This window comes from Felis catus, chromosome D4 (assembly GCF_018350175.1).
Source record: "Felis catus isolate Fca126 chromosome D4, F.catus_Fca126_mat1.0, whole genome shotgun sequence".
Classification (NCBI taxonomy): domain Eukaryota; kingdom Metazoa; phylum Chordata; class Mammalia; order Carnivora; family Felidae; genus Felis; species Felis catus.
Genome location: NC_058380.1, coordinates 73,773,247 through 73,792,655, shown reverse-complemented (window position 1 = coordinate 73,792,655; position 19,409 = coordinate 73,773,247). Strand labels below are relative to the sequence as shown.

The 19,409-nt window shown below is 35.8% G+C and overlaps 1 long non-coding RNA gene and 1 pseudogene across 1 annotated transcript in view; both read right to left on the bottom strand.

Annotated features, from left to right (window-relative positions):
- Positions 1 to 2,328: 2,328 nt before the first annotated feature.
- The window catches only part of LOC123381573, a 111,255-nt gene continuing 94,174 nt past the window's right edge, over positions 2,329 to 19,409 (bottom strand). Inside the window, exons 3-4 of the long non-coding RNA XR_006588734.1 lie at positions 3,468 to 3,647; positions 2,329 to 2,789 (exon numbers count right to left, since the gene is read on the bottom strand). This is a non-coding gene — a long non-coding RNA (uncharacterized LOC123381573). The remainder of the gene's footprint in view (positions 2,790 to 3,467; positions 3,648 to 19,409) is intronic.
- On the bottom strand, positions 10,086 to 10,925 carry LOC109493633 (annotated as a pseudogene).

Here is a 19,409-nt window from a genome sequence, read left to right as displayed (position 1 = left end):
AGATTCTACGTGCTGCCTGGGATGGTACTTTTACAACTGTATCATGAACCAATCATTGGCTTGGTTTCCAAGCCAATATTTATACCATGTTAATGGTAGCATAAAATTTCATCACATGAATACGCTGTACCCTTATTATATGGTACATATGATACAATGCATGGTATACCAGAATATGCCAAACCCTTATTATATGGTATATACAAATATTCCAGACCTTGATTATTGACCATTTAGGTTGTTTCTGATATTTTCATCGATAGAGACAGTGTTGTGAACAGCTTCTTGAACATTCCTTGTTATGAACCTTCCTGAATAATTTTTTTAATGTTTATTTATTTTTGAGAGGGAGAGAGACAGAGCACGAATGGGGGAGCGGCAGAGAGAGAGGGAGACTCAGAGTCCGAAAGCAGGTTCCAGGCTCTGAAACGTCAGCACAGAGCCCGACGTGGGGCTCAAGCTCAGGAACCGTGAGATCATGACCTGAGCCGAAGTCGGGCCCTTAACTGACTGAGCCACCCAGGCGCACCCTGAAAAAAATTTTTAATGGAATTGCTGCATCAAAATTATGAACATTTGAAGAATTTACCTAAATACTTCCAAATCCACCTCCACTCCGTCCCAAACCATTGCCCCAGCTTCACACACTAACCAGTAGATTGCGTGATTCATTTAAACTCTTGACCAACGGGAGAGGTGAAACTGATACCTTGTTCTTATGTTCCATCTTTGATTACAAGCAAGTTGAGCATCTTTTCTTGTGCCTCCTGGCCACTCCTGTGTATTCATCAATCTGCTATAGCTGTCCATGTTTCTAGCAGAATATTCAACATTTTCTGACTTTTTTGGTATTTATTTTTTACTCATTATTTTAATGCGATTTTTAAATTACGGTGTGGTCAAATTTTTTCTATGCTTAGAAGAGCTTTTTCTGTTTCAAGATTATATAAATATTTCTTTGCATTTTTTTCTAACTGCTCTAAATATATCTCCTTGATATTTAAATCTTCAATGCTACTGGGACTTATCTCGGTGTGTGATGTGAGTTAGGCATCTAACTTTTCCCCCCCAAATGACTAGCCAATTGTACCACCATTTATTTATTGACTAACCCTTTTTTTCCTATGAATTTGAGATGTCCCCCTTATTACATATTAAGCTGGTATACACCTTGGGTGTTTGGGTGACTTTCTACTGTTTCAATAATATGCTTATTCTAGCCTCAAAACAACATTATTTTCATATGTTCATACTTCAAATTTCACTGCAAATTTTTTTAAGTAAGGTCTACTACAGCCAACATGGGGCTTGAAGTCACAACTCTAAGATCAAGAGTCACACGTTCTATCAACTGAACCAGCCAGGAGCCCCATACTGCACATTTTTAATGCATTATTAATGTTCAGTCAAACAGACCCAATACTCCCACCCTTCTCTTTTCCTCCAGATTTTGTTTTGCTCCCCTTGCACATTTAAATTTTTTTTTATCAAATTTAAGCCTACATAAACACTTTCAAAATAATTCTATCAAGTTCAGTGTTAATAGCATTGTTTTGATAGAGGTATGTTGAATATATACATTAATTTGGGAAGAGTTACAATATTGAACCCTCTCATTTAGGGTAATAATACAGCCTCTTTTATGTCCCCAGTCAAATTCTGTTCTTCATATATGTTCTACATATATTTGGTAAGTTTGAATGGTCCTTGCTGTATAGGAAAGGTAGATATAGACGTAAATCGATATAAATGTTGATACACACACAGATATGTATGCATTTTTACTTTGCAATAGGTTTTCTTACAGAATGCCCTAATTACTGTCAATGTTTTTTTTAATTTTCTTGGCTTTCAGATGTCAATACATCACCGACTGGGCGCCAAGGTGGCTCAGTCAGTTATGTGTCCGACTCAGGTCATGTTATGTGTTTGGCTCAGGTCATGATCTTGAGGCTCATGGGTTTGAGCCCCACATCAGGCTTGCGGCTGTCACCCTGTCAGCATGGAGCCGGCTTTGGATCCTCTGTCCCCGCTCTCTCTCTGCCCCTCCCCTGCTCATGCTCTCTCTTAAAAAATAAATAAAACATTAAAAAAATAAAATACATCACCAACCAAGAGTGACAATTATAACTCTCCATCTAAAATATGTATAATTCACGGGGCACCTGGGTGGCTCAGTCGGTTAAGCGTCCGACTTCAGCTCAGGTCCTGATCTTGCACTCCGTGAGTTCGAGGCCGGCATCGGGTTCTGTGCTGACAGCTCAGAGCCTGGAGCCTGCTTCAGATTCTGTGTCTTCCTCTCTCTCTCTCTGTCCCTTCCTGAGGCTCGCGCGCACGTGCGTGCTCCCTCTCTCTCTGTGTCTCAAAAATAAATAAACATTAAGAAAAAAAAATTTTTTTAATGTATAATTTTTAGCAGAGCTAATATTCCGTGGTAGGTACCGGTATGATCTACTCATTTTCAAATTTTGAAAAACATGCCTACCCGTTGGTAAATAGTGTATCAGCAACAGCAAGGTACAGCAAAATCAGTTAATGATATAGATTCCAATGTAAATCCATTAGTTCACGCTGATGGCTGTAGCACGTGATAACTGCCGGTAGGCGGGTCTCCCGTCACAGTGACATCTGAGCAATTTTGGAGCATTCCCTGCCAGTTTGGCCTGTTTCGTGGAAGGCAGTATGACTTCACGGCACACGCTCTCAGAAGCACTCTATACTTGAGGACAGTGGTTCCCAGCCTGTGGGTTAGTGACCTCTGAAGTTCTCTGAGACCCCTTCAGGAATCTCTGAAAAGAAAACATCTAATGACACCAACACATCATTTGCCTTTTTCACTCTTGTTCCGTGAGTGTAAGTGGAGTTTTCCAGAGGCCACGTGATGAGCGATATCACAACAGATTGAAGGCAGAAGCGGCCCTCAGCATCCAGCTGAATTCTATTAAGCCAGACATTAAAGAGATTTGCAAAAATGTATAACAATGGTGCTCTTCTCACTATTTGGGAAAACAATTATTTTCATAAAAAATTCTTTGTTAGCATTCCCCAGGCTATTATTGTTATTTTTTTTACTGAATAAATACACAAATGAAAAGTTCTCAATTGTAACTTCTAATACCGTAAGTATTGATAAACGTAACCCACATAAACAAAAGATTTAAGGCTGCCCTAGCTAATTTTTAACTCTGTAAAAGAATTCTGAGACCAAAAAGTTTGAGAACCACTGTGTGGGGAGAATTCAAAATTTATTATTACGCCCAAATTATGTAACTGCCCCTGCCTCTAAATATTTCAGTTTTTACTTCATTTTACAGTTAGTATACTATAATTCTTTGTGTCATAGTGCACTGTTCCGAGGTTTATAAACCTAATAATAAAATATTAAAAATGAAACCCAGAGTGAAGACACAGTAGAGCTTGGATAAGTTTCTTCATGTTCTTTTAAAATATTATAAACAAAGGGGTACCTGGGTAGCTCGGTCGGTTGAGCATCTGACTCTTGCTTCCAATGCCTGGTCCCAGCCAGGGTTGTGAGATCGCACCCCAAGTCCGACTGTGTGCTGAGTGCGAATCCTGTGGCTTAAGATACTCTGTCTCCCTCTGCCTCTCCCTCACTCACACGAGTGCGTTACCTGCGTTCTCTCCCTCTAAAAGATAAACAAACAAACAAACAAATAAATATTATAAACATGAATCTTCACTGTGGAAGAACAAGGAAGAATATGTTAATATGTTAATGTTAATCACGAGCCGTCCCTGGGATAGCTTCTGATACCAAGTGGAAACCAATACCCGGGACATCTTTTGATGCTGCGTAAGAAACAAAGCAAAATAAAACAAAGAAGTTGTATACATGGAATGAAAACAACTCAGTTATTCCAACAAAAGTAACATGAGTGACTCTCTATAGTTAGCATGTAAATATTACTCAGATGATCAGGGTACAAAACTTGTTTACAATTAAACCTTGAAAGTGCTATACTTTCATCAAATGTTTTATGTTCTGTTAGAACTCATGGTTTTTTGTTTGTTTGTTTGTTTGTTTGAGAGACAGAGTGAAAGCAGGGGAGGGGCAGGAGTAAAGGGAGAGACTCTTTTTTTTTTTATATGAAATTTATTGTCAAATTGGTTTCCATACAACACCCAGAGCTCATCCCAACAGGTGCCCTCCTCAATGCCCATCACCCATTTTCCCCTCCCTCCCACCTGCCATCAACCCTCAGTTTAGTCTCAGTTTTTAAGAGTCTCTTATGGTTTGGCTCCCTCCCTCTCTAACTTTTTTTTTCCTTCCCCTCCCCCATGGCCTTCCGTTAAGTTTCTCAGGATCCACATAGGAGTGAATACATATGGTATCTGTCTTTCTCTGTATGACTTATTTCACGCAGCATAACACTCTCCAGTTCCATCCACGTTGCTACAAATGGTCAGATTTCATTCTTTCTCATTGCCAAGTAGTATTCCATTGTATATATAAACCACATCTTCTTTATCCATTCGTCAGTTGATGGACATGTAGGCTCTTTCCATAATTTGGCTATTGTTGAAAGTGCTGCTATAAACATTGGGGTACAAGTGCCCCTAGGCATCAGCACTCCTGTATCCCTTGGGTAAATTCCTAGCAGTGCCATTGCTGGGCCATAGGGTAGATCTATTTGTAATTTTTGCAGGAACCGCCACACTGTTTTCCAGAGCGGCTGCACCAGTTTGCATTCCCACCAACAGTGCAAGAGGCTGCCCGTTTCTCCACATCCTCTCCAGCATCTATAGGAGGGAGACAGACTCTTAAGCAGGCTTCACACCCAATGAGGAGCCCGACACATGGCTCAATCTCACAACTGTGAGATCATGATCTGAGCTGAAATCAAGAGTCGGACGCTTAACCGACTGAGCCACCCAGGCACCCCAAAATTCATGGTTTAAATAAAGAAAAAATTTCTCTCATCAATGAGGAAGATTATAAAAAAGGTTATAAATCAGTTCATATAAAAACCACTGGCAATAGTAAAAACCTCTGAAAAAATGCATCACAGTATTGATACAGCAAACGAAAACACCATCTGTATGGTTAAAAAATAATTGAACATTGTCAAACATAAAATATTTAATAGAACTTAAAAAAAGAGCAATATCAATATGGGCTTACTGTAGCAATCTAAATTTATGGAGTTGTTTGTTGCAAAATATTTATCTGCTCATATGAGAAAACAACTTTTTGGAAAATGTATAAATCAAGGCAGTAAAATTTCAATCATTATTGATGAAGCTTCAACTGTTTCATATAAACTAGTTTTTAATAATTTACTTAAAATGTGAAATTCAAGACTTTGAGGATAATTTAATGGTTTTTGTTGATCTCATGAAGCAGGAAGGAACGACATCTGAAATAATTTATCAAAATTTATTGTTGACACATGAGAAAAATGGTTTCAATGAGAAATATTTTCATGAAAACCTTATTTGATTTTATACACGCAGTGCCTGTGATTAGCAAGGGAGAGAGTCTGCAGTTTCAGCCAAAATTTAGGGAAATTTTTGAATGTTTTAATTTGGCACTGTCCAAGTCACTGAATTCAATTACCCTTGAATGATGCAATAAAATATATAAACCAAGTAAGTAATTATAAAGGTTTTCTTAATTTATTACCATACATCATGTAACATCAGGAAAAATTTATAATATATCTGAAGATTTGGGAATTGAGACCATGAAAATTAGGATGCTTGGCTGTAATGTCAGAATTACAAAAGCGGTTTGAAATTCATTTCGAGTTTATCAATTGAACAAAAATTGTGTCATAGGAGCAAAAGGTTAAAAATTACTCTTTTTTAAAAAGAGATTTTACTTTAAACTATCCATTAATTTAAATATCGATGATAGGGATGCCTTGGTGGCTCAGTTGGTTAAGTGTACGACTTTTGATTTCAGTTCAGGTCATGATCCAAGGTCATGAGATGGAGCCCCCCAACAGGCTCCATGCGAGGAGCCTGCTTAAGATTTTCTCTCTCTCTCTGCTAAATATAACATATATAATATAATATATAATAAATATACCAATGATATATTTAGCTTAATAGAAAGCTTTACTAAGTATATGGGACAATTTATGTTCCCAAATTAAAAACGAAATGCTCCCAAATTAAAAATGTTTAAATATATAAAACTAAAGAAAAATTGAAATTTTATAGAAATAAAGAGTATACCCTTCTATTATTTTTTAAAAAATTTTAATGTTTACTTATCTTTGAGAGAGAGAGACAGAGTACAAGTGAGGGAGAGATAGAGAGAGAGAGGGACACAGAATCCGAAGCAGGCTCCAGGCTCTGAGCTGTCAGCATAGAGCCCGATGCAGGGCTCAAACCCACGAACTGTGAGATCATGACCTGAGCTGAATTCAGACGCTTAACCAATTGAGCCACCCAGGCGCCCCACGAGTATACCCTTTTAAATAAGATAAAGTACTGATTCAAAAGGAAACTATATTCAATTGGTAAATTATCAGAAATATATTTGTTATTTAATGACAAAAGTAAAAAGTAATAATTCTTAAATTTCTTTTTTCTTTAATAAATTGTGTTCTTTAATTTATTAAATAATTAATGGTGCTTTGGCCATTATTTGACCAAAAATAGTGTTTATGAAGCCCCATGGATTGAAAGTAAATGAAGACTAATAAATGACTTTTAAAATTAAATACATTATAGTAAATAATTTTGTCTTATTTAATAGAAATTAAATATATAAAATCCCAAATATTTTAAAGGCCAAAAAATTCCAGCAGAAGCTGAGAGGTGAGTCAGCACTGTGAACAGTGTTTTGGACATTAAGAGACATGCATTTAACCAAACCACTCACTGACCACCAAGGAATGGTAAATCATTTAAAGAATCTGGTACAATTCAGGTGTTAGATCACAGTTCAGAGAGAGGATCATTTAATTAGGATGCCTATGTTTTACAAAACTGTACCGACAACTTCTAAAAATCAACAAATGGTTTGGAAGTTATCAGAATGATCTATCTGAGGCATGCCTGGGTGGCTCAATCAGTTGAGCATCCGACCCTGGCTCACGTCATGATCTCGTGGTTTGTGGGTTTGAGCCCCACATCGGGCTCTGTACTGACAGCTCGGAGCCTGGAGCCTGCTTCAGATTCTGTGTCTCCCTCTCTCTCTGACCCTCCCCTATTTGTGCTCTGTGTCTCTCAAAAATAAAGAAACATTAAAAAAAATTTTAGAATGATCTGATTAAAAAAATTAACTATAACCTTTATTAATTGGCAATTTTATGATATATCTTAGTTTCTTAGAAAGCAAAAGAGACTAAATTCTAACTAATGAATGTATTAGTTTATATCACTATCTCCTTGTTAAATATTTTAAATGTTGCCCATGGGTTTGGTAAAGTTTCTTATCTAATCGTGTTGGCAAGCACTTATATAATGAAGTTAAGTAACATTGATGGTTGAGGGTCTTGTCTTCTTTCTGATTTTAATTACAATGTTTCTAGACATTTGATTTGATGTAGGTTAAAACACATAAAATTGTGTAACTATTATCTTTGGTATGTAAAGAGCTTAATATGGTTTCCCATTTTTGACATTAATATGATTAGTTAGAATAGTGGACTTTTAATATTGAATTGACCTTCTATTCTCATAATGAGCCCTATTTGGTGGTGGTGTATGATTTTTTAATGTACATCTGGATCCAATCATTCTTTTATTTTTTTAAAGAAATTTTATATCCAGAACCCAAAGCATGGCTCGTTATTAGTTTTCTTTTCTGTGTGTGTATATAAGTGTTATCAGACCTGAGTTTGAGAGATCTACTGATGAAATAATAGAGACTTAATGCCTTTTGGTACAATTCTCTGACAACCATCTTGAATTCAGCGATGATTTATAGTCTATACACATTCTCTATTTCTTTTTGAGTCCCTTGTGGGAATATATATGCTCATAAAATCATCTAGTTCATTCAAATTTTTAATTTTGGAGGGCACCTGGATGTCTCCATCAGTTAAGCAACTGACTCTTGATTTTGGCTCAGGTCATGATTTCACGGTTGTGAGATTGAGCCCCACATCAGGCTCCATGCTGAGCATGGGGCCTGCTTGGGATGCCCCCCCCACCCCTTAAAAAAATTTTTTTTTAAACTTTTTGGAGCATAGAGCATTTTTGTAATTTCTATGTAATATGTGTTTACAAATAACATTTTTCTGTCTAGATCTTTGGTTAAAACTCCTTCATTATTCCCAACGTTATAAATTTTTGTATTGAGATATAATTCACATATCATAAAGTTCACTCTTTTAAAGTGAACCATTCACTGATTTTTAATATATTTACAGGTTTTACAACCATCACCACTGTCTAACTCCAAAATATTTTCATCACTCCAAGAAGAGATCTGGCACCCATTAAGCTGTCACTCCGTCCCCTCCCTCTCAGCCCCTGGCAACACTGATAATACTTTCTGTCTCTATGAATTTGTCTCATCTGGACATTTCATATAAATGGGATCACACAATATGCAGCCTTTCATGTCTGGCTTCTTTCATTTAGCACAATATTTTCAAGATTCATCCACACTATAAAATGTATCAGTATTTCATTTCTTTTCATGGCTGAGTAATATTCACCCTTGATGAGTGTTTGGGTTGTTTCCATTTTCTGGCTATTATGAATAATGCTGAATATTCAGGTACAGGTTTCTGTGTGAACACATATTTTCAATTCTCTTGGGCATATGCCTAGAGGTGGAATTGCTGGGTCATAGGGTAACTCTATGTTTATCCTTCTGAGGAACTACTGAACAGGTTTTCAAAACGGCTTTACTATTATACACTACTTCTAGCAGTGTGTGTGAGAGAGTTCCAACTTCTCCACATCCTTGCTAACAGCTTTTATTGCCTATCTTCTAAATTATGGTCGTCCTAGGGGGTGTGGAGTGGTATCTCATTGTGGTTTTTATTTACATTTCCATAAGGCATATATATCCTTTGCCTATTGGGTTATCTTAAATTATTTGTCTTTTTATTGTTAAGTTGTAGAAGGTCTTTATATATTCCGGATACAAGTCAGTTATCAGATATATGATTCTCATATAATTTGAAAATATGTTCTTCCATCTTATGGATTGCCTTTTCAGCTTTTTAAATTTCTTTTTAAAACATTTTTATTTAAATTCTAGTTAGTTAACATATACTGTAGTAGTGGTTTCAGGAGTAGAATTCAGTGATTCATCACTTATATACAACACCCAGTGCTCATCACAAGCGCCCTCCTTAATACCCATCACCCATCTAGCCCATCCCCCACCCACCTCCCTCCATCAACCCTCAGTTTGTCCTCTGTCATCAAGAGTCTCTAATGATTTGTTTCCCTCTCTTTCCTTCCCACTTCCCATATGTTCATCTGTTTTGTTTCTTAAATTCCACATAGGAGTGCTATCATATGATATTTGTCTTTCTCTAACTGACTTATTTTGCTTAGCATAATGCACTCTAGCTCCATCCACATCATTGCAAATGGCAAGGTTTCATTCTTTTTGATGGCTGAGTAATAGTCAATTATGTGTATGTATTTATTATTGTATTCCGTTGTGTGTGTATATGTATGTATATATGTATATGATTATATATATATGTATATAACATGCATGTGTATATATATATCATATATATATGATATGTATATTTATCCATTCATCAGTTGAAGGACACTTGGGTTCTTTCCGTGGTTTGGTTATTGTTGACAATGCTTCGATTTCTTGATAGTCTCTTTTATTTTTATTATTTTTTAATGTTTATTTTTGAGAGCAAGAGACAGAGTGTCAGCAGGGGAGGGGCAGAGAGAGAGACACACACACAGAATCTGAAGCAGGTTCCAGGCTCTGAGCTGTCAGCACAGAGCCTGATGCAGGGCTTGAACTCATGAACCTCAAGATCATGACCTGAGCCAAAGTCAGACACTCAACCGACTGAGCCACGCAGGTGCCCTGATAGTCTCTTTTAAAGCATTCAAGTTTAAAAAAAAATTTTTTTGGAACATGAAATTTATTGCTATCATGTTTTCACCATCAAAACTCATGATCTTGGTCTTTCCTTCTTGCCTTTGTATAAGGCCAAGAGAGACACTGGCTACTTTGACAACCTTAAAGTGAACTCCAGGAACATCACCAACAGCATGGCCTCTGCGATCAAATCCAGCAAACAGAACTTCATGATTCTCCTCAATAAAATTCAAACAACCATAATTGGGTACAAAGGCTGTGATTTTTTTTCCCCATTCTTGATCAGCTGGACCTTAACACACTTCCTGATGGCAGAATTTGGCTGTATGGCTTCCATCTCTACTTGCCCAGCACAATTCCCTTGGTATGAAAAGTGCCCCCAAGAGGGTTGGCTTCCAGGGCTGCACCCAACTGGGCTTTCTCGTACTATTCATCATGCCACGTCTAGTCTCGTCAGTGGCTACAGAACTTCCTGGCAGTATGAAGACCTGGCCACTTGCCCATGCTGCCGGCACCATGTGTCTGAGCAAAAGAGGAAGTTTTAGGTTTTGGGAAAATTCAATTTATCTCTTTCCCCCTTTTGGTTGCTTGAGCTTTAGATGTTATATCAAAGAAAATAATGTGTAATTAAAAATCCAAATTAAAATTTAGTTTTCTTCTAAGGGTTTTATAATTTTAGTCTGTGTTTTACCTTTGATCCACTTTGAGTTAATTTTTCTATATGGTGTGAAGTAAGAGTCCAACTTTATTCTTATGCATATGGATAGTCAGTTATTCCTGCACCATTTATTGAGAAGACTATTCTTTCCTTATTGAAGTTTCTTGGCACCCTTATTGGAAATTAATTGACTGCCCATAGATACATGGCTTTACTTACTTCTGGACTCTCAATTCTATACCATTGATCTACATGTCTCTTCTTATGCCTTTACCACACTGTCTTGATTACTGCAGCTTTGTACTAAGTTTTAAAATTGGGAAGTTGGTGGGTGCCTGGGTGACTCAGTCAGTTAAGTGTCCAACTTCTGCTCAGGTCATGATCTCACAGTTCATGAATTCTAGCCCACTTTGGGTTCTGTACTGACAGCTCAGAGCCTGGAGCCTGCTTCAGATTCTGTGTCTCCCTCTCTCTCATTCTCTGTCCCTCACCCACTCATGCTCTCTCTCTCAAAAATAAATAAACATTAAAAAACTTTTTAAATTGGGACATTGGAGTGTTCTAACTTTTTCTTTTTCAAGGTTGTTTTGGCTATTCTTACTCCCTTGTACTTTCATGTGAGTTTTAGGATAAGTTTGTGGATTTCTGAAGAAAAAAAAAGCTGAAATTTTAATGTAATTTCAGAGATTTTGCAAAGCCCAATGCATATCTCATTCCCCAGATACTTTTTTTTTTTTAAGTTTATTTATTTATTTATTTTTGAGAGAGAGCGAGAGAGAGCACACAAACAGGGCAGGGGCAAAGAGAGACGGAGAGAGAGAATCCCAAGCAGGCTCCATGCTGTGAGCACAGAGCCCAATGTGGGGCTCAATCCCACAATGGTGAGTTGGACGCTCAACCAACCAAGCCGCCCAGGTGCTCCCCCAGATTCTTTCATTAAGCTTTTTTGTTTTGTCTATTGCTTGGTCCAACTAGTTTCTACCATCTCAGGGAGTCAGGAAGTTAAACAATTGCTGGTAATAGTTTTAGACAAACACCTCTAGGGAAGAGGTTTCTCGCACTGGGCAAGCACTCAACCAGGTCAAATGAAGATAGCATTGAACATGGAGTCTTCCAAGGATGCACAAGATAGGTCAGATCATGAAAAGTGATGGGAAATAAAACTTTGAAGGAGGTACAGTACTGTTCTGCTCAGTCTATTAGCCACCAGGCTACTGTTTTTCACCCCAAAGGCAGACTCTTAGTTTTCAAGTATACTGAAGATCTGGAGAATGGTAGATTGGATTAAATCAATTAAAATATCACAAAGTTTTATGTTCTTACTGAGATTCAGCTGTTTTCCTTCCAGAGTTCTGAAAACGTTGATTTTTGACCACTTTTGCCAGTTTTCTCATTGTTTTTATGAAGGAGGGAATTTCTGAATGGCCTTGCCTTGCCATTTTCACTGATGTAACCCAAATATGTTAATTTAGTTTTTCTTTCTTATCCCTCTCTATTTATTAATTTTGCCAGAATTCTGTCTTATTGTTACTATTTTTTAAAACAAAATGTAGGCTTAATTTTTCGTTTCCTTTTTTTTTCCAATTCATCAACTTTAACCTTATTCATTATTTTTAAGAAAGTCTAGTAAAATTTCCTTTTTTACTTCTTGAAATGAATGTTTAGTTCATTTATTTCTAGTCTTCTTTGTTTCACAGTAAATAACATTAAAAATTATGAATTATCCTCTGAGCATTACCTTAGCATCTCATAAGTTTGATACAGTGTTATCATAATTATTTTCCAGCCTATAGTTGCAATCTTATTTTGTTTTCAACTTAAGCTTTATTTATGAGGGCATTTTTAATTTTCCAAGTGATGTTTATTTATTATTTTGCAATCCATTTCTTATTTTATTGCATTTCAGTATGTGAACATATCAATGAAATCCTCCTTCTATTGGATTAATTTTTTTCTTGGTAACCTATGAGATCATCAATTTAAAAGCTGTTCTGAGAATAATATATGCATAGAATATTCTATTCATTTTTCTCTCATCTATCATAATTAAATATATTATTCACTTCCTCTATTTCCTTCTTGGATCTATCAAAGGCTGAGAATTGTTTCTTTTAAGTCAATTTTATTGATTTAAACAAAACCTAATTGTGTATAAAATAAAAACATACATTAAAATGTACTCATTTTAAGTATGCATTTTGTTTAGTGTGACCCATGCTCCAGTCAAGATAGAGAACATCTCCATCATTCCAAAAAGTTCCCTTGTGGCCTTCCCAATCCAACCTCTCCCCTCTCCCCTCAATGTTGATCCAAAACAGCAACTCTTCTGTTTCCTGTTACCAGGAATTGGGTTTGCCTCTTTAGAATTTCATATAAAGGGACTAATAGATATTATACTCTTTTGTGTCTGATTTCTTGGTTTGCATAATAGTTTGAGATTCATCCAAGTAGTTGCTAGTGTCACTAGTTCATTCCTCTTTGTTACTGAGTTGTGCTTCATTGTATGGATATACCACAATTTGTTTATCCACTCACCAGTTAGTGGGCATTGGGATTTTTTCCAGTTTGGGCTACAACGATTAAAGCTGCTATAAATATTTGTGTACAAGTCTTCATGTGGCCTATAGTTTCATTTCTCTGGGTTGTATTCTAAGTGTACATGTAACTTTATAAGAAACTACTAAACTTTTTTTCTGTGGTGGCCATGCAATTTACATTCTCATCAGCAACATAGGAGTTTCAGTGGTTCCACATTCTCACTGATATCAGTGTTTTAAATTCTGGCCACTAGAATACTACTTGGCAATGAGAAAAAATGAAATGATGCCATTTGCAACAACGTGGATGGAACTGGAAGGTATTATGCTAAGCGAAATAAGTCAGTCAGAGAGAGACAGATATCATATGTTTTCACTCATATGTGGAACTTTAGAAACTTAACAGAAGACTGTGGGGAATGCAAGGGGAAAAAATAGTTACAAACAGAGTGGGAGAGAAGCAAATCATAAGAGACTTTTAGCTGCAGAGAACAAACTGAGGGTTGTTGGGGGTTGGGGAAGAGGGGAAAATGGGAGATGGGCATTGAGGAGGGCATTTGTTGAGATGAGCACTGGGTGTTGTATGTAAGTGATGAACCATGGGAATCTACCCCCAAAACCAAGAGCTCACTGTACACACTGTATGTTAGGCAATTTGACAATAAATTATATTAAAATAAATAAATAAATAAATAATAAATCCCCCCAAAAAAGAGAAAAAAAAGACATGATTCACAATAGTAACAAAATCTATAACATAACCAGGAAATAAGCTAATAAAGAAGGCACATTCTTCTAAAGGCAAAAAAAAAGAAAAAGAAAAAATTTGGCCATTAAAGTGAATGTGTAATGATATCTCATTGAGGTTTTGATTTCCATTTCCCAGATGATTGATGATACTTGCGTATTGTCACTTTATATCATCTTTTGTGAAATTATCTGTTTCAATTTTTGCCAATTTTAAAAGTTGGGTTGTTTTCCTTCTTATATTTGAGCTGTTAGAATTCTTTATATATTCTTTTTTCTTTTTTTTTTAGGTAGGCTTCACATTCAACATGGGACTTGAACTCATGGCCCTGAGATTAAGAGTCACATTCTCCACTGATTGAGCCAGCTAGGCACTCCACTTTATATATTCTTGATACAAGTTTCTTGTCTGATTTAGGTCTTGATTACTGTGTATCTTAAAATTCAGTAGATTGATTCCTTCCACCTCCTTTTTTTCAAAATTGTTTCAGCTATTGTAGTTTTTTTGCCTCTTCATATAATTTTTAAAAACTCTTGTATATATCTACAAAAAAATCTTGTTGAGATTTTGATAGAAATTGCATTAAACCTGCTTATCAATTTTGGGGACAATTGATATTTTACTATGTTGACTCTTCCAAAACATGAGCATAATAGGTCTCTCTATTTATTTAGAACTTCTTTGATTTCTTTCATTAGCATTTTATAGCTTCCAGGATACAAGTCTTGTATATGTTTTTTAGATTTACACCTAAGTTTTTTATTTTATTTTGAGCAATTGTAAGTGGTATTGCATTTACAATTTTTGTGCCATGTTTATTGTTATATATTTAGAAATGCAACTGATTAACAATTTTTTTTTTTATCTTAGAACCTGTGACCTTGCTGAACTCACTTATTAGTTATAGGATGTTTTTGTAGATTCCTTGGGATTTTCTACATAAACATTTATGTCATCTGTAATGAGGGACAGCTTTATTTCTTTCTTTCTGAGTGATATCCTTTGTATTTTTTCTTGTCTTATTGCACTGGCTGGGCCTTCCAGCACTAAGCTGAATAAGAGTGACATAGCAGGCATCCTTCTCTTTTCCCCAGACTTAGGCAAAAAGCATTCATTCTTTTACCATCAAGTATAATGTTAGCAGCAGATTTTTTGTATATGTGCTATATCAACCTGAGGAATTTCCCTGTATTCCTATTTTTCTTAAAGTTTTAATCATGGATTGGTGTTGGATTTTGTCAAATACTTTTTCTGCATCACTTGATATGATCATGTGATTTTTTTCTTTAGCCCATAAATATGGTAGATCACATTGATTGACTTTTATTTATTTTTTATTTTTTAATGTTTATTTATTTGGGGGGGGGAGAGAGAGAGGGAGAGAATGAGTGGGGGAGGGGCAAAGAGAGGGAGACACAGAATCCGAAGCAGGCTCCAGGCTCAGAGCTGTCAGCACAGAGCCTGACATGGGGCTTGAACCCAGGAACTGTGAGATTATGACCTGTGCTTAAGTCAGAGGCTTAACTGACTAAGCCACCCAGGTGCCCCTTGATTGACTTTTAAATATTGCACCACCCTTTTTTTTTTTAATTTTAACCATGTTTATTTATTTTTTTAATTTACACCCAAGTTAGTTAGCATATAGTGCAACAATGATTTCAGGAGTAGATTCCTTAATGCCCCTTACCCATTTAGCCCATCCCCCACTCCTGCAACCCCTCCAGTAAACCTGTTTGTTCTCCATTTTTAAGAGTCTGTTATATTTTGTCCCCCTCCCTGTTTTTATATTATTTTTGCTTCCCTTCCCTTATGTTCATCTGTTTTGTATCTTAAAGTCCTCATATGAGTGAAGTCATATGATATTTGTCTTTCTCTGACTGACTAATTTCGCTTAGCATGATACCCTCTAGTTCCATCCACATAGTTGCAAATGGCAAGATTTCATTCTTTTTGATTGCCAAATAATACTCCACTGTACATATATACAACATCTTCATCCATTCATCCATCAATGGACATTTGGTGCATCAGTCTTCATTTTAAAAACAAACTCCTCCTGATCATGGTGAATAATTCTTTTAATATGTTGCTAAATTCTGTTTGTTTGTTTTTTTTAACGTTTATTTATTTTTGAGACAGAGAGAGACAGAACATGAACGGGGGAGGGTCAGAGAGAGAGGGAGACACAGAATCGGAAACAGGCTGCAGGCTCTGAGCTGTCAGCACAGAGCCTGACGCGGGGCTCGAACTCACGGACTGCAAGATCATGACCTGAGCCGAAGTCAGACGCCCAACCGACTGAGCCACCCAGGCGCCCCAATTCTATTTGTTAATATATGTTAAGGGATTTTATAATTCTGTATGATGACTGATATCAGTCTGTAGTTTTCGTTCTTTTTTTATTTTATTTTTTGTACTTCTTTGTCTGGTTTTGGTAGAAGAGTAAAACTATCTTCATAAAATGCATTTGAAGTGTCCCCTTCTTTTCTCTTTTTGAGATGAGATTGTACTAAATTTGTGTGAAATCTTTATATGTTTGGTAGAATTTTCCAGTGAAGCTCTCTGGGCCTAATGATTTCTTTGGGATGAATTTTTAAGTTTCAAATTAAATTTCTTATGTTATAGGCATTTTCAAATAATCTATTTAATATTGGGTTGTGGTAGGTTGTGTTTTTCAAGGAATTTAGTCAATTTCATCTATATTTTCAAATTTATGTGTGTAGAGTTGTTTTAATATTCCCCTAAAACTTTTGATGTCTGCAGTCTGTAGTGATTCTTCTTGTTTTATTGCTGATATTGGTAAAGATGCTCTCTCTCTCTCTCTCTCGCTCTCTCTCTCTTGCTAATATAGCTAGATATTTCTCAACCAAATTGATCTTTTCAAAGAAGGAGACCTTTGCTTCATTTATTATCTCTATTGTTTTTCAATTTAAAATTTCATTGATTTCTATCCTTTTATTTATCTCCTTGCTCCTTGCTTTGAGTTTCTCTCTTTTTCTAGATTCTTGATGTGGGAGCTTATATTATTAATTTAGGACATTTCCTCTTTTCTGTATGCATTTACTGTTATACATTTTCCTCTTAGCCCTTCTCTAGTTGTGTCTTTCAAATTCTGATATGTTGTATTTTCACTTTCATTCACGTCAATTGTATTTTTTAAAAATTTTTCCTTGAGATTTTCTCTCTGATTCATGGATTATTCAGAAGCCATTTAGTGTTGTTTAGTTTCCAAGATTTTTGAGATTTTCCTATTACCTCTCTGTTATAGACTTCTAGTTTGATTCCAAGTGCTTGAAGACCACACTATTATTCCAATTCTTTTAAATTTGTTGATATTTCTTTCATGGCCCAAAATGTGGTCTATCTTGGCATATTTCCTGTAGGCACTTGAAGAGAATGTATGTTCTTTTCTTTTTGGATAGAATTTTCTATAAATGTTGATTAAATACTTTTGGTTGGTGGTGGTGTTGAGTTCTTCTACATATTTGTGATTTTCTGTCCAGCTGTTCTACCAATTGTTAAGAGAGGAGTGTGGAAGTCTCCAAGCAGAATTGTGGGTTTTTCTTTTCTTTTTTTTCCAAAGATAACCTTTTTTTAAAGTTTATTTCTTTATTTTGAGAGAGAGAAAAAGTGGAGTGGGGTAGAGAGAGAGGGAGAGAGAATCCCAAGCAGGTTCCACACTGTCAATGCAAAGCCTGATGTGGGGCTCAAACTCATGAACTGTGAGACCATGACCTGAGCCAAAACCGAGAGTCAGAGGCTTAATCAACTGAGCCACCCAGGCACTCCAATTGTGAGATTTTTCTTATTTCATCTTTAAGTTCTACCAGTTTTTGCTTCACATTTTGCAGCTTTTTTTTTTTTTTTGTAAGTAGTGTCCATGCCCAGTGGGGAGCCGAACACAGGGCTGGAACTCACAACTCTGAGATCAAGTCCTGAGCTGAGATCAAGAGTTAGACACAACCAACTGAGCCACCTAGGCACCCACATTTTTCAGTTTTATATTTTAGTGCATACAGATTACGGATTGCTGTATTGTCTTTGTGGATTAATTTTTTATCATAATATAATGTCTCTCTCTGTCTCTAATAACTTTCATTCCTCTAAAGTCTACTTTACTTGATATTAATATAGCCATTTCTGGTCTATTTTGATTAATGTTTGCATGATATATCTTTTCATATATTTTTACTTTCAACTTGTCTATATTACTGTATTTAAAATGGGTTTCTTGTAGTTTGGTCATGTCTTTTAATCAATTTTGTCAATATCTGTCCCTTAATTGATATATTTAGACCATTTACATGTAATGGAATTATGGATATATTAGGGCTTAAGTTTCCCATTTTACTTTTTTGCTTGCTGTTTGTTCTGTTTTTCATATCTCTGTTTTCTATTTCCTATCATCTATGGGTTACTTGAACATTTTTGGAATTCCATCTTGACTTATCTTTCGTATTGTCTGTAGTGTATATCTTTGTATAGATTTTTAGTGGCTGCTCTAAGCATTACTTAGCTATCTATAGGTATTTTGTATATATAACTTATCACAGTGTACTGGTATTCTCATTTTACCAGTTCAAAATCTTACTTGCCTTTATGTCTCTTTATTCTCCCCTCTTTATGTATCATTGTCAGATATATTTCCTCTACAGAAAATTCAAAGCATTTCAAACAGTGCTATAATTTTTCTTCAACCATCAAATACAATTTAGAAGATTCAACAGAAGGAGCGTCTCTTGTATTTACCCATAGTTTTGCCTACTGTGTTCTTTATTCCTTCCAGATGTTCCAAGATTTCTTTTTTTATTGTTTCCTTTCTGTTTAGAGAAATTTCTTTAGTCTTTCTTTCGTGTAGGTTTTCTGGCAGCACATTTTCTTAGTTTTCCTTCATCTGAGAATGTCTTGATTTATTCTTCATTCCTGAAGGATATTTTCTCTGGATACAGGATTCTAAGTTGATATTTCTTTTCTTTGAACAGTTGAAAAATATTGTGTCACTTCCCTCTGGCCTCTATGGTTTCCAATAATAACTCCTTTGTCACCCTAATTGTATTGCCCCTAGATAGGTGTTATTTCTCTTTTACTGCTTTCAAGTTGTTTTTTGTTTGTTTGTTTTGTCTTTAGTTTTCAGAAAGCTGACTATGAAACTCTTGGTGTTTTGTTTAGGGTTCATTAAAGCTTTTTGAATCTGAAAGTTTATATCTTTTGCCAAACTGTCCAGCTATTTTTTTTAGTACTTTTTCATCTCTGACCTCTTTCTCTTCCTCTTCTGTCACTTTGATGACAAAAATATTATATTTTTTGTTAAAGCCTCACAGGTTCCTTAGGCTTTGTTCGTTTTTTTTTTTTTTTTTCAGTATATTTTCTCTCTGTTATTCAGGTTGGATAATTTCAATTGATGTGACTTCCAATTTACTGATTTCTTTCCCATATCCTCTCCATTCCACTCTT